Genomic DNA, 11,807 nt, shown 5'->3' with positions numbered 1-11,807 from the left:
CATACGCATACACACTCACACAAAGGGAAAATGCGGAATAATTATATATATCATTGGTCCGAAGTTCCACCTCCTCAATTTGGAATGATTCGTTGTCTATTGAGGTATTCCACAGATGCAGGGTACCTCAAGTTGATTGTGAAGTTTTAATCCGCTGGTCCTGAGGCTGCTGGGAGCAATTTCCCCTTCTCTTCTTTGTTCCCACAGCTCCCGGGGTTCAGCTTTGGATTTGGACCCGCCTCTGCGTGTAGGTCGCCTGAGGGTGTCTGTTCTTCGCTCAGACAGGACTGGGTTAAAGGAGCAGCTGATTCAGGGGCTGTGGCTCATTCAGGCCAGGGGGAGGGAGGGGTACGGATGTTTGGTGAGCCTGCAGCGGCAGAGGCCGGCAGGACGTTGCACCAGCCTGAGGCACGCCGTGCGTTCTCCCGGGGAAGTTGTCCCTGGATCACGGGATCCTGGCAGTGGCGGGCTGCACAGGCTCCCGGGAGGTGAGATGTGGATAGTGATCTGTGCTTGCACACAGGCTTCTTGGTGGCTGCAGCTGCAGCCTGAGCGTCTCATGCCCGTCTCTGGGGTCCGTGCTGATTGCCACGGCTCGCGCCCTTCTCTGGAGCTCCTTTAAGCAGCACTCTTAATCCCCTCTCCTCACGCACCAGGAAACAAAGAGGCAAGAAAAAGTCTCTTTTCTCTTTGGCAGCTCCAGACTTTTTCCTGGACTCTCTCCTGGCTAGCTGTGGTGCAGTAGCCCCCTTCAGGCTGTGTTCATGCAGCCAACCCCAGTCCTCTCCCTGGGATCTGAGCGAAGCCCGAGCCTCAGCTTCCAGCCCCCACCTGTCCCAGCGGGTGTGCAGAGAAGCCTCTCAGGCTGGTGAGTGCTGGTCAGCACCGATCCCCTTTGTGGGAATTTCTCCGCTTTGCCCTCCGCACCCCTGTTGCTGCACTCTCCTCCGTGGCTCTGGAGCTCCCCCCCTCCGCCACCAGCAGTCTGTGCCCGAGAAGGGGTTTCCTAGTGTGTGAAAACCTTTCCTCCTTCACAGCTTCCTCCCACTGGTGCAGATTCCATCCCTATTCTTTGTCTCTGTTTTTTCTTTTACCCTACCCAGGTACGTGGGGAGTTTCTTGCCTTTTGGAAGGTCTGAGGTCTTCTGCCAGCATTCAGTAGGTGTTCTGTAGGAGTTGTTCCACATGTAGATGTATTTCTGATGTATTTGTGGAGAAGAAGGTGATCTCCGCGTCTTACTCTTACGCCATCTTGAAGCTCCTGTACTTTTCTTTTTTGTGGTATTTTTGTCACGTTTTGGTATCAGTGTGATGGTGGAGTCATAGAATGAGTTTGGGACTATTCCTTCCTGTGAAATGTTTTGGAATATTTTCAGAAAGATAGGTGGTAACTCTGCTCTAAATGTTTGATAAAATTTGCCTGTGAAGGCATCTGGCCCTGGACTTTTTTTGTTGTGAGTTTTTTTTTTTTAATTTATTTATTTATGGCTGTGTTGGGTCTTCCTTTCTGTGCGAGGGCTTTCTCTAGTTGCGGCAAGTGGGGGCCACTATTCATCGTGGTGTGCAGGCCTCTCACTGTCGTGGCCTCTCTTGTTGTGGAGCACAGGCTCCAGATGCGCAGGCTCAGTAATTGTGGCTCACAGGCCCAGTTGCTCCGTGGCATGTGGGATCCTCCCAGACCAGGGCTCAAACCCGTGTCTCCTGAATTGGCAGGCAGACTCTCAACCACTGCACCACCAGGGAAGCCCTGTTGTGAGTTTTTAAGTCACAGTTTCAATTTCAGAACTTGTGATTGGTCTGTTCATATTTTCTCTTTCTTCCTGGTTCAGTCTTTAGAGATTGTATCTTTTTAATAATTTGTCCATTTCTTCCAGGTTTTCCATTTTATTGTCATATAGTTTCTTGTAGTAGTCTCTTATGATCCTTTGTCTTTCTGTGGTGTCAGTTGTAAATTCTACTTTTTATTTCTAATTTTATTGATTTGAGCCCTCTCCCTTTTTTCCTGGGTGAGTCTGGCTAAAAATTTATCAATTTTTTTTATCTTCTCAAGGAACCGGCTTTTGGTTTCAATTATCTTGTCCATTGTTTTCTTTGTTTCTGTTTCATTTATTTCTGCTATGATCTTTATGATTTCTTTTCTTCCACTAACTTTGGGTTTTGGTTGTTCTTCTTTCTCTAGTTGTTTTGGGTGTAAGGTTATGTTGTTTATTTGTGATTTTTCTTGTTTCATGGGATAAGATATTATTGCTATAAACTTCCATCTTAAAACTGCTTTTGCCATGCCCCATAGATTTTGGATCATCATGGTTTTGTTTTCGTTGTATCTAAGTATTTTTTATTTCCTCTTCAATTTCTTCAGTAATCCATTCATTGTTCAGTAGGATATTGTTTCAACTCCACATATTTGTGTTGTTTTGACAGGTTTTTTTTCTTGTAGTATAGTTTTAATCTCATAACCTTGTGGTCAGAAAAGGTGCTTGATATGATTTCAATTTTCTTAAATTTAATGAGGCTCACTTTGTGGCCCAGCATGTGTTCAGTCCTAGAGAATATTCCATGTGCACTTGAGAAGAATGTGTATTCTGCTGCTTTTGGATGGAATGCTCTATTAATATCAATTAAGTCCATCTTGTCTAATGTGTCATTTTAGTCCTTTGTTTCCTTATTGAACTTCTGTCTGGATGATCTGTCCATTGATGAAAGTGGGGTGTTAAAGTACCCCCACTATTATTGTGTTACTGTCAATTTCTCCTTTTTTGGCTGTTACTCTTTGCCTTATATATTCGTCTGCTCCTCTGTTGGGTGCTTATATATTTACAATTGTTATATCTTCTTCTTGGAGTTATTTATTGATCATTATGGAGTGTCCTTCTTTGTCTCATGTAACAGTGTTTATTTTAAAGTGTATTTTCTTTGATATGAGTATTGCTACTCCAGCTTTCTTTTGATTTCCATTTGCATGGCATACTTTTTCCATCCATCATTTTCAGTCTGAATGTTCCCCTAGATCTGAAGGTGGTCACTTGTAGACAGCATATATATGGATCTTGTTTTTGTATCTATTCAGCCAGTCTATGTCCTTTGTTTCGAGCATTTAACCCCTTTACATTTAAGGTAATTATCGATATGTATGTTCTTATTTCCAGTTTGTTAATTGTTTTGGATTTGTTTTTGTAGGTCTTTTTTTTTCCTTCCTCTTTTGTTACCTTGTGAATTGATGACTAAGTTTACTGTTGTGTTTGGTTTCCTTTATTATGTGTGTATCTATTGTAGTTTTTGGTTTGCAGTTACCATTAGGTTTTGATATTACAGACTGTATATAAACAAGAGTATTTTAAATTGCTGGTCTTTTAATTTCAAATGCACTTCCAATATTCTGCATTTGTGCTGTCCTCTACCCACAGTGTCTGGTTTTGATATCATATTTGTTTGCAGGTGATTTCCTACCTTTACTGTTTGTTTGCCTTTACTCATGAGCTTTTCCATTCTTAATTTTCCTGTTTCTAGTTGTGGCCTTTTCTTTTCCGCTTAGAGAATTTCCTTTAGCATTTGTTGCAAAGCTGGTCTGGTGGTGCTGAATTCTCTTAGTTTTTGCTTATCTGTAAAGCTTTTGATTTCTCCATCAAATCTGAATAAGAGCCTTGGTGGGTAGAGTATTCTTGGTTGTAGGTTCTTCCCTTTCATCACTTTAAATATATCATGCCACTGCCTTCTGGCCTGCAGGGTTTCTCCTGAGAAATCAGCTGATACCCTTATGGGGATTCCCTTGCATGTTATTTGTTGCTTTTTCTTTGTTGCTTTTAATATTTTTTCTTTGTCTTTAATTTTTATCAGTTTGATTACTGTGTGTCTCTGTGTGTTCCTTCTTGGGTTTATCCGGTGTGGGATTCTCTGCACTTCCTGGACTTGGGTGACTTTTTCCTTTTCCATGTTATGGAAGTTTTTAGCTATTACCTCTTTAAGTATTTTCTCAGATCCTTTCTCTCTCTCTTCTCTTTCTGGGACCCCTGTAACATGAATGTTGGTGCATTTAATATTGTCCCAGAGGTCTCTGAGACTGTCTTCATTTCTTTTCAGTCTTTTTTCTTTATTCTGTTACATGACAGTGATTTCCAGCATTTTGTCTTCCAGGTCACTTATCCATTCCTCTGCCTCAGTTATTCTGCTATTGATTACTTCTAGTGTACTTCTCATTTCACTTATTGTATTGTTCATCTCTGTTTGTTCATTCTTTAGTTCTTCTAGGTTTTCATTAAGCATTTCTTGAATCTTCTCCATTCTTTTCCCAAGATCCTGCATCATTGTCACTCTCATTATTCTGAATTCCTTTAATGATAGATTACCTATCTCCACTTCACTTAGTTGTTCTGGGGTTTTATCTTGTTCCTTCAGCTGCGACATATTCCTGTGCCATCTCACTTATCCAAATTTCTGTGATTGTGGTTTTCGTTCTGCAGGCTGCAAGACTGTAGTTCTCCTTGCTTCTTTTGTCTGCCTTCTGGTGAATGAGTCTAAGAGAATTGTTCAGGCTTCCTGGTGGCAGGGACTTGTTACTGCCCACTGGTAGGTTGAGTTGGGCCTTGTCCCTCTGGTGAGCAGGGCATGCTCAGGAAGACTTTAAGCAACCTGTCTGCTGATGGGTAAGGCTGTGTTCCCACCCTGTTGGTTGTTTGGCCTGAAGCATCCCAGCACTGGAGCCTACAGGCTGTTGGGTGGGGCTAGGTCTTGGGGAAGAAATGGTCACCTCCAATACTAGCAGGTATGTCTGACCCAGTCTCTTATGAAGTCACTGCTTTTATCCTTGGGCCCTGTTGTGAACAATATTTTGTGTGCACCCTCCAAGACTGCAGTCTTTCTTTCCTCCAGTCCTGTGGAATTCCTGCAATCTAACCCCACTGGCCTTCAAAGCTGGATTCTCTGGGGGGGGTCATCCTCCCATTGCCAGACCCCCAGGCTGGTAAGCCTGACATGGGACTCAGGACTTTCACTCCTGTGTGTGAACTTCTGTGGTATAATTATTTTCCAGTTTGTGGGTCACCCACCTGGCGCATATGGGGTTTGATTTTATCACAGTTGTGCTCCTCCTACCATCTCGTTGTGGTTTTTTCTTTGTCTGTGAATGTAGGGTATCTGTTTTTTTCTGTTTGTTTGGTTTTTTTTGGTAGGTTCCAGCTTTTTTTTTGTCAATGGTTGCTCAGTAGTTAGTTGTGATTTTGGTGTTTTTGTAAGAAGGGGTGAGCTCATGTCCTTCTAATCCACCATATTGCAACAACAAGCAAGTCGACCTCACTCTCCTCTGCCCTTGGAGCTTCTGCTGGGGCCTCTCATCGTGGAATTCTACTGTGGCAGTCACCCAGCACTCAAAAGAGCAGTAGGGTTTAACGTTAGAAGAACTGGATGAAGTGATGCCTCATTCACTTGCTGGCTGTGGAACCCAGGCACAGCCCAAATATCCCTGAGCCTGTTTCTCACCTCCACTTGGCCCCAGAGCTCTTCCAACGTTGGAGCTCCACCAGTTACTCGGGGCTCACCCACTTCCTCCTTGGCATCTTGCCATCAGCTTGCTCTGGAACATTGTTAATTGGTTCCTTTTCCCCTCTCCTGGCCAGAAGCATGAGAGGAGTTTTCTCCAGTATTTTCTGTGGGAAAGTGCCTGAGCTTCTGGAAGCCAGTCTCACAATATTGTGGGGTCCTCCTATGACTGGGTCTCCCTGGAGTTTTTAACTCTCAGAGTTGTCCACACTGAGCCTCCAGAAATTCATCAGTTACAGTTCACGTTTTCCTACTGCAGCTCTGGATCCTGTGGTGTTTTTTACTTGTGAATCTCTTCTGGTAAACCATGACTCCTTGTGTTTGCCTCTCTGTGTCTCTTATTTTTGTGGGCAGCAGTTTTCTCCATGTCTTCCCCTCTCCTACAGACCCAAGAAGAGCTGTTGATTTTTCAGTCTGTTCATCGTTTTACCTGTTGTTAGTATAGAGTGGCAACTTCCAATCTCCTTACGTATGATCTAGGCGTATTTGAAAATGATGATTTCTCTCTTCATCCTGCCAGAGGGGAATTTTTCTTTAAACATTAGTATGTAAACCTGGTAGGCTTTCTGCAGCTAATACTCATGAACTGTATGTGCTTCCCTAATACATGGCACCCCTGGAGTTTTAGCACTCAAACTTGTATACATTGAGCTTCTAACAATTTGTGGATTACAGTTTAGGTTTTTCTGCCACAGGACTGATTTCCATGTAATTTTTTGCTCCTGGATTTCTGCTCATGTGTAAGTTGTAATTATCCTTACCCAATCTGTGCATCTCTTCAATTTGGGGGGCAGTAGTTTTCCATGTAATCCCAGTTCTCTGTTGGATCTAAGAAGATTGGTCAATTTTCAGTTTGTTCAGGTTATTTTTTGTGGTTGTTGTGTGGGCAGGATTGATGCCTTCTGAGCTCTTTACATGCTGGACTAGAAACTGGAAGTCAGCACTATCATTTTTCTTGATTTTTTGTGTGGAAACTGTGGCTATGAGATGTGACAGAATTTACAAATGGTCACATAGCCAGGAAGTAGGACTTGGATCTAGTTTTTTTGTCTCCTATTCCCATCCACCCCAACTCTTCTGCACTTCCTCAGAGATGCCAGTTCAGTTTTTCTAAATAGCCTCCACTCTCCCTCTCCCCACTTCCTATACTCCCTTGCCCCAACTCTTGGTAGAACTTTTTCACAGTTAGAGCACGTTTGCTGAGTATGGCCAGATGGCTTTGGAACCTCACAGTTGCAAGTTCAAATCTTGATTCTCCCACTTGCTAGTTGTAGGACCTTGGGACATTTAGCTTACCTCTATGCACGTCGGATTTGTTGTCTTGGAAACAGGTAATAACAACTTCCTTATAGGATTTTTGGGATATTTAATTGGGATACTTATCTGCATAACCTAATATATTGTGGAGGAGATTCAACTATTAAGTGGTGGTTTGGACTAGACGACTGTGTAGATATCTTCCAACCTTGAGATTCTGTGACCCATGACTCTTCTGAAGATTTTGGTCTTTCAATTTGATCTTTCCAATCTCCAAATTCTCAGAACACTTGTCTTGAAGCACAAAGTTTACCACTTGATCATATACTCTTAAAAATACCATGAAATAAACAGACAAAAGAGTGTATAAAACATCTATGTAAAGCTTAAAGGATGATAATTAAATGAATACCCACATGCCCATCATCCTGCTTAAGAAATAGAATACTGAAGAGGACCATAGAGGGCTCCTATATGCCTCTCCTTGATCACATCCTCTCTTTTCCCCAAAGGTAACCATTACTCTGAATTTTGTTTTAATCATCCTCTTGCTTTATTATTTTTTTTTTACCACCTAGGTATATAAACACTATTCTGTGTATTTCTGTCCATTTTGAAACTTACATAAATTATACTTTATATTTCTGAGAGTCATGTTCATGTATGTAGTAACTATAGTTTGTTCTTTTCCATTGTTGTGTAGTATTCCATTATTTGAATATATAACATTTCATTTATCTATTCTCCTGTTGAGAGACAACTGGGCTGTTTCTAGCATGGAGCTATGGCAAACAGTGTTGCTATGCACATTCTTGTGCCATCTTCTGGGATACATGTTCAGGGCCTTCTTCAGTATACATCCCCAAGAGTGGAATTGTTGGTTTGTAAGATAAGCACATTTTCAAATTTACTAGACAAAGCTGAATAGCCCTCCAATGTGGTTGCACCATTTTACAGTATCACAATGAAAGTTTCTTCTACTGTGTATCTTCATCCACACTTGATATTGTCAGCCTTTGTAAATTTTGTCAATCTGTTAGGTGTAAATATGTGTCTCCTTGTGGATTTAATTTGCATTTTCCTGATTACCAATTAGACTGAGTATATCTTTCATGTTTGTGACCCATTAAAATATGTATTTTTTGTGAACTACCTAGTCATGTGTTTGACCTATTTTTTTCTATTGGGTTTTTTGATGTATTTTCCTATTTATTTATAGGAGCTCTTTATATAATCATATATTCTTTTTACTTTTTATTATAATCATATATTCTTTTATTATATTCTCTTTAATGATACACATTAGTTTCCTCATCCAGATTTATAAACTTCTGAAGGGCAGGAATGCCCTTCCCTCACCCCACCCACTCAGCTGAACCTGAGGAAGACTACATAGCAGACAGGGGAGGTCTCTGAATGGTCAGCCTCGGTCACAGACAATTAGAATAAGCACTCTCCTTTATCTTTGACCTCTACCTGGAGGTCACTGAAGGAAATGGGGTTGGGAAGTAAGGGCACTGACAATATTTAAACCCTGTGTGCCAGACTAGGCTCAACACTCTAATGCATGATCTTGTTTAAGCCTCACAATGACCCTGAGAGATAGATATAATTCTCATTTCACAATGGAGGAGGCTCAGAGAGGTAAAGTCCAAATATATCCAGAATGTGCCTGCTTCTCACCTCCTCTACTACCAATATGCCTAATCCAAACCACTCTTACCTTTCAAATACAACAAGCTTGCTTCTACTTCAAGGCCTTTGCACTTGTGGTTTCTTTAGCCTAGAACACTCTTCCCTTAGCTTAATGGTTCATTCCCCTCACTTCATTCAGGTCTCTACTCCAATGTTACATGGCAGAGGTATTTTCAATAATATCTCAAATAACTACCTCATTCTGTCCTTTTATTTCACTTCATTTCTAGAGCACTTGATACCACCTTATGTGTTGCAAATTTGTTTATCATCTGTCTTCTCCTGCTAGAATGTGAGCTGTGTGAGGGCTCCATGAGGGCAGGGTCCTTGTCTGATTTGTTTGCCACTGTATCTCAGCCTCTGAACAGGCATGGTATCTACTGAGTATTCACTAAATTTATGTTGAACCGAAAAGTCGAAGTCACTTGCCCAAGGTCATCTGTTCATTGACTGGTGAAGTCAGCATTCTAACCAAAGTCTACGGAACTCAAATCTGGTGTTCTTTCTCCTACTCCACAGAAGACCTGCTCTTTTCTTCAAAATCTCAAGTACAAATTTCAGACTAGACTTGGAAGGGATGTGGCCTTGAGTCAGAGGGAAAACAGAGAGCAAGACCTAGTAGAAAAGAGGCAAAACTGATGCAGAACCTGTGTAGCAGAGAAGGACTTATCATTTTATCCTCCCCAGTAAGAAGAGGAGGCAGTGGGCAGAAGACATGAAAGAGGCAGGCAAGTGTAATGGTGGCTCTCTATACGGTATGGTTTTTGGGTGCTAGGAAGGTTCCCTGCCCCAAAATTTCTTTCCCATGTACCTGAAATTCTACTCTCAGTGATTCATTTCTTTTCAGGGGCTTACCAATGGATTTTGCAGAGGAGAAGACTGACTTACTGGCTTAATGGCCTGAAAGGGAGTTCTCTCAATCTTGTGGTAACTCTTGTGAGGATCTGAGGAAAACTTGGGAAATAAATCTCAGAGACCTAGGGGGACCGGGAGGGCTACAGATTATGTTTATGGAAGAAGGGAATGAGAACCCTCCCCCCACCTTTTGCTGAGAGGTGCTCTAGCCCTTTATATTCAGAGTACAGTCTCCAGATCAACAGCATTGGCATCATCTGGTAACTTGTTAGAAATGCAAAATCTCAAGCACAACTACACACCTACTGAATCAGAATCTGCAGTTTAATAAGATCCTCACATTATTCATGTACACATTCACGTGTGAGAAGGTAGAGTTGTTCGTAGTTATAGTTCTTTTCTTTCCGTTGCTATATAGTATTTCATTGTCTGAATATACAACTTTTTTATTGAAGTATAGTTGACTTACAATATTATGTTAGTTTTAGGCATACAACATAGTAACTCGATACTTTTATAGATTATACTCCATACAATGTTATTATAAAATATTGACTATATTCCCTGTGCTGTACATTACATCCTAGTAACTTAATTATTTTACACCTAGTAGTTTGTACCTATTAATTGCCTTCACTTATTTTGCCCCTCTCCCAACCCCTTTCCTCTCTAGTAACCACTAGTCTGTTTCTGTTTTATTTGTTCACTTGTTTTATTTTTTAAAATCCACATAAAAGTGGATACAATATTTTTCATTCTCTGTCTGACTTATTTCACTAAGCATACTACCCCCTAGGTCCATCTATGCTGTTGCACATGGCAAAATTTCATTCTTTTAATGGCTGAGTAATATTTCATTGTGTGTGTGTGTGTGTGTGTATATATATATATATATAATATATACGATACCACATCTTAGCCACTCATTTGTTGATGGACATTTAGTACCACAACTTATATTCCATATGTCCAGAAGCTAGAAACTTCTAAAGTAACAAAGATGCCTGTGACCAGGTAGTGTGGTGGTCCCAATTTGGTTCCTTCCAGCCTCAGTGCCTTCTTGGAATGCTTTCACTTATGCCTTAGTGTTGCTCCCACTCCCTCTCTTAGAACACAGCCCAAGCCTAGACACAGACAGACCCTGGGACTCTCTGTTGACATTCATCAATAGGAACGTTAAGTAAAGGCAAACAAAAAGCTAATCAATGCAGAACTTGCAAAGAGCATACATAATAACAGTCACTTTTTCAAAGTTCACCTTTTTATAAATATAACAATGGTAGTTTTTTTTTTCCAACCTGAAACCACCAACACAGTAGCCTGTTGAGAGAATATGAAATGCAGGTTTCTGATTCTACAAATGTAGTGAGCACAGCAAAAGAACGTTCTCCTAATCCTTAGTTACACTTTTCTCAAGGTAACTAATTCCCCTCTTGACCCAGATGGACTGGCTTTGCTTTTCAATTACTTCGCTTGGGTTTTTCTCCCCTCCAGGTTCCTCCCAGCAACATGAGGCAGACACTATCTTATCTCTTGCTACATGGGAGTGGCCGTCCATGAGTAAGAACAGACACCAAAGACCTTCACTTTTCAAACTTCCCAAATGACCCAAGGTCCTTATCCCTCAGTTCTCATTCAGAATACTTACAAATAGAGACATGGGATTTTGTTGAACCTCAAGAAGGCCAGGTAGTTGGGATGTTTAAACAACAAAAGCTTTGGACGGTGCCTGGCGCAGGGTCTGGTCATTTCATACTCATCTAAATGTGAGAGGCTCAAGTTCTTAGGATCTTCCACCTTTGGAGCTTTCTGTGATGATTCATAGAGGAAGAGTCCCCCTTTTCTTCCTTGCAAAACCCCTATGGTGATGTGGTCTTGTGGTGTCCCCTTTATAGATTAGTCAGATAACAACATTTTAACCACACAATCCACACAACCTGAACAATGACAGTTATATCCAAGTACTAACTGAGGGATCACTTGCACAACAAGGGGACCCATGTACTTTTGCTTCAAGGGTTAAAACATTGTGAGGCAGCTGCATTAGTCAGGAGAGCGACAGCATAAAAGAATTGTAAGAAAGGTTGAAGTATGGGATTAAGTTTATTAAGGAAAACAAGAGAATGGAGAAGTGGGCAGAAAAACAGGGCCTGAGAAACTGAAGAGGCAAGGTAGGAACATTTAGGTTGACAATTATGCTTTTGTGTTGCAGTTTTGAAATTTGATTTTGAGAAAGGCAGATCTCTGACTGAAGTGGAGATGCATTCAGGCTAACATAGAGACGTAACAACAGCTCTCAGATCTGGATATATGTTTGAAAGAATGGCTTCTCAAAATAGATCTGGATATATGGATAATGTCCCCTTAAAACTTTCTTTCTTTAATTGAAGAATCTTGAACTCCTGTAATGTCATCTGGTACATCAGGGCTGTCTGGGCTCAGGCCAGGGAGAAGCATCAGGCTGCCTA

The sequence above is a fragment of the Balaenoptera physalus genome (assembly GCF_965194825.1).
Source record: "Balaenoptera physalus genome assembly, chromosome: X".
Classification (NCBI taxonomy): domain Eukaryota; kingdom Metazoa; phylum Chordata; class Mammalia; order Artiodactyla; family Balaenopteridae; genus Balaenoptera; species Balaenoptera physalus.
The sequence above is the reverse complement of the archived record's forward strand: the minus strand, read 5'-3'. Positions refer to the sequence as shown.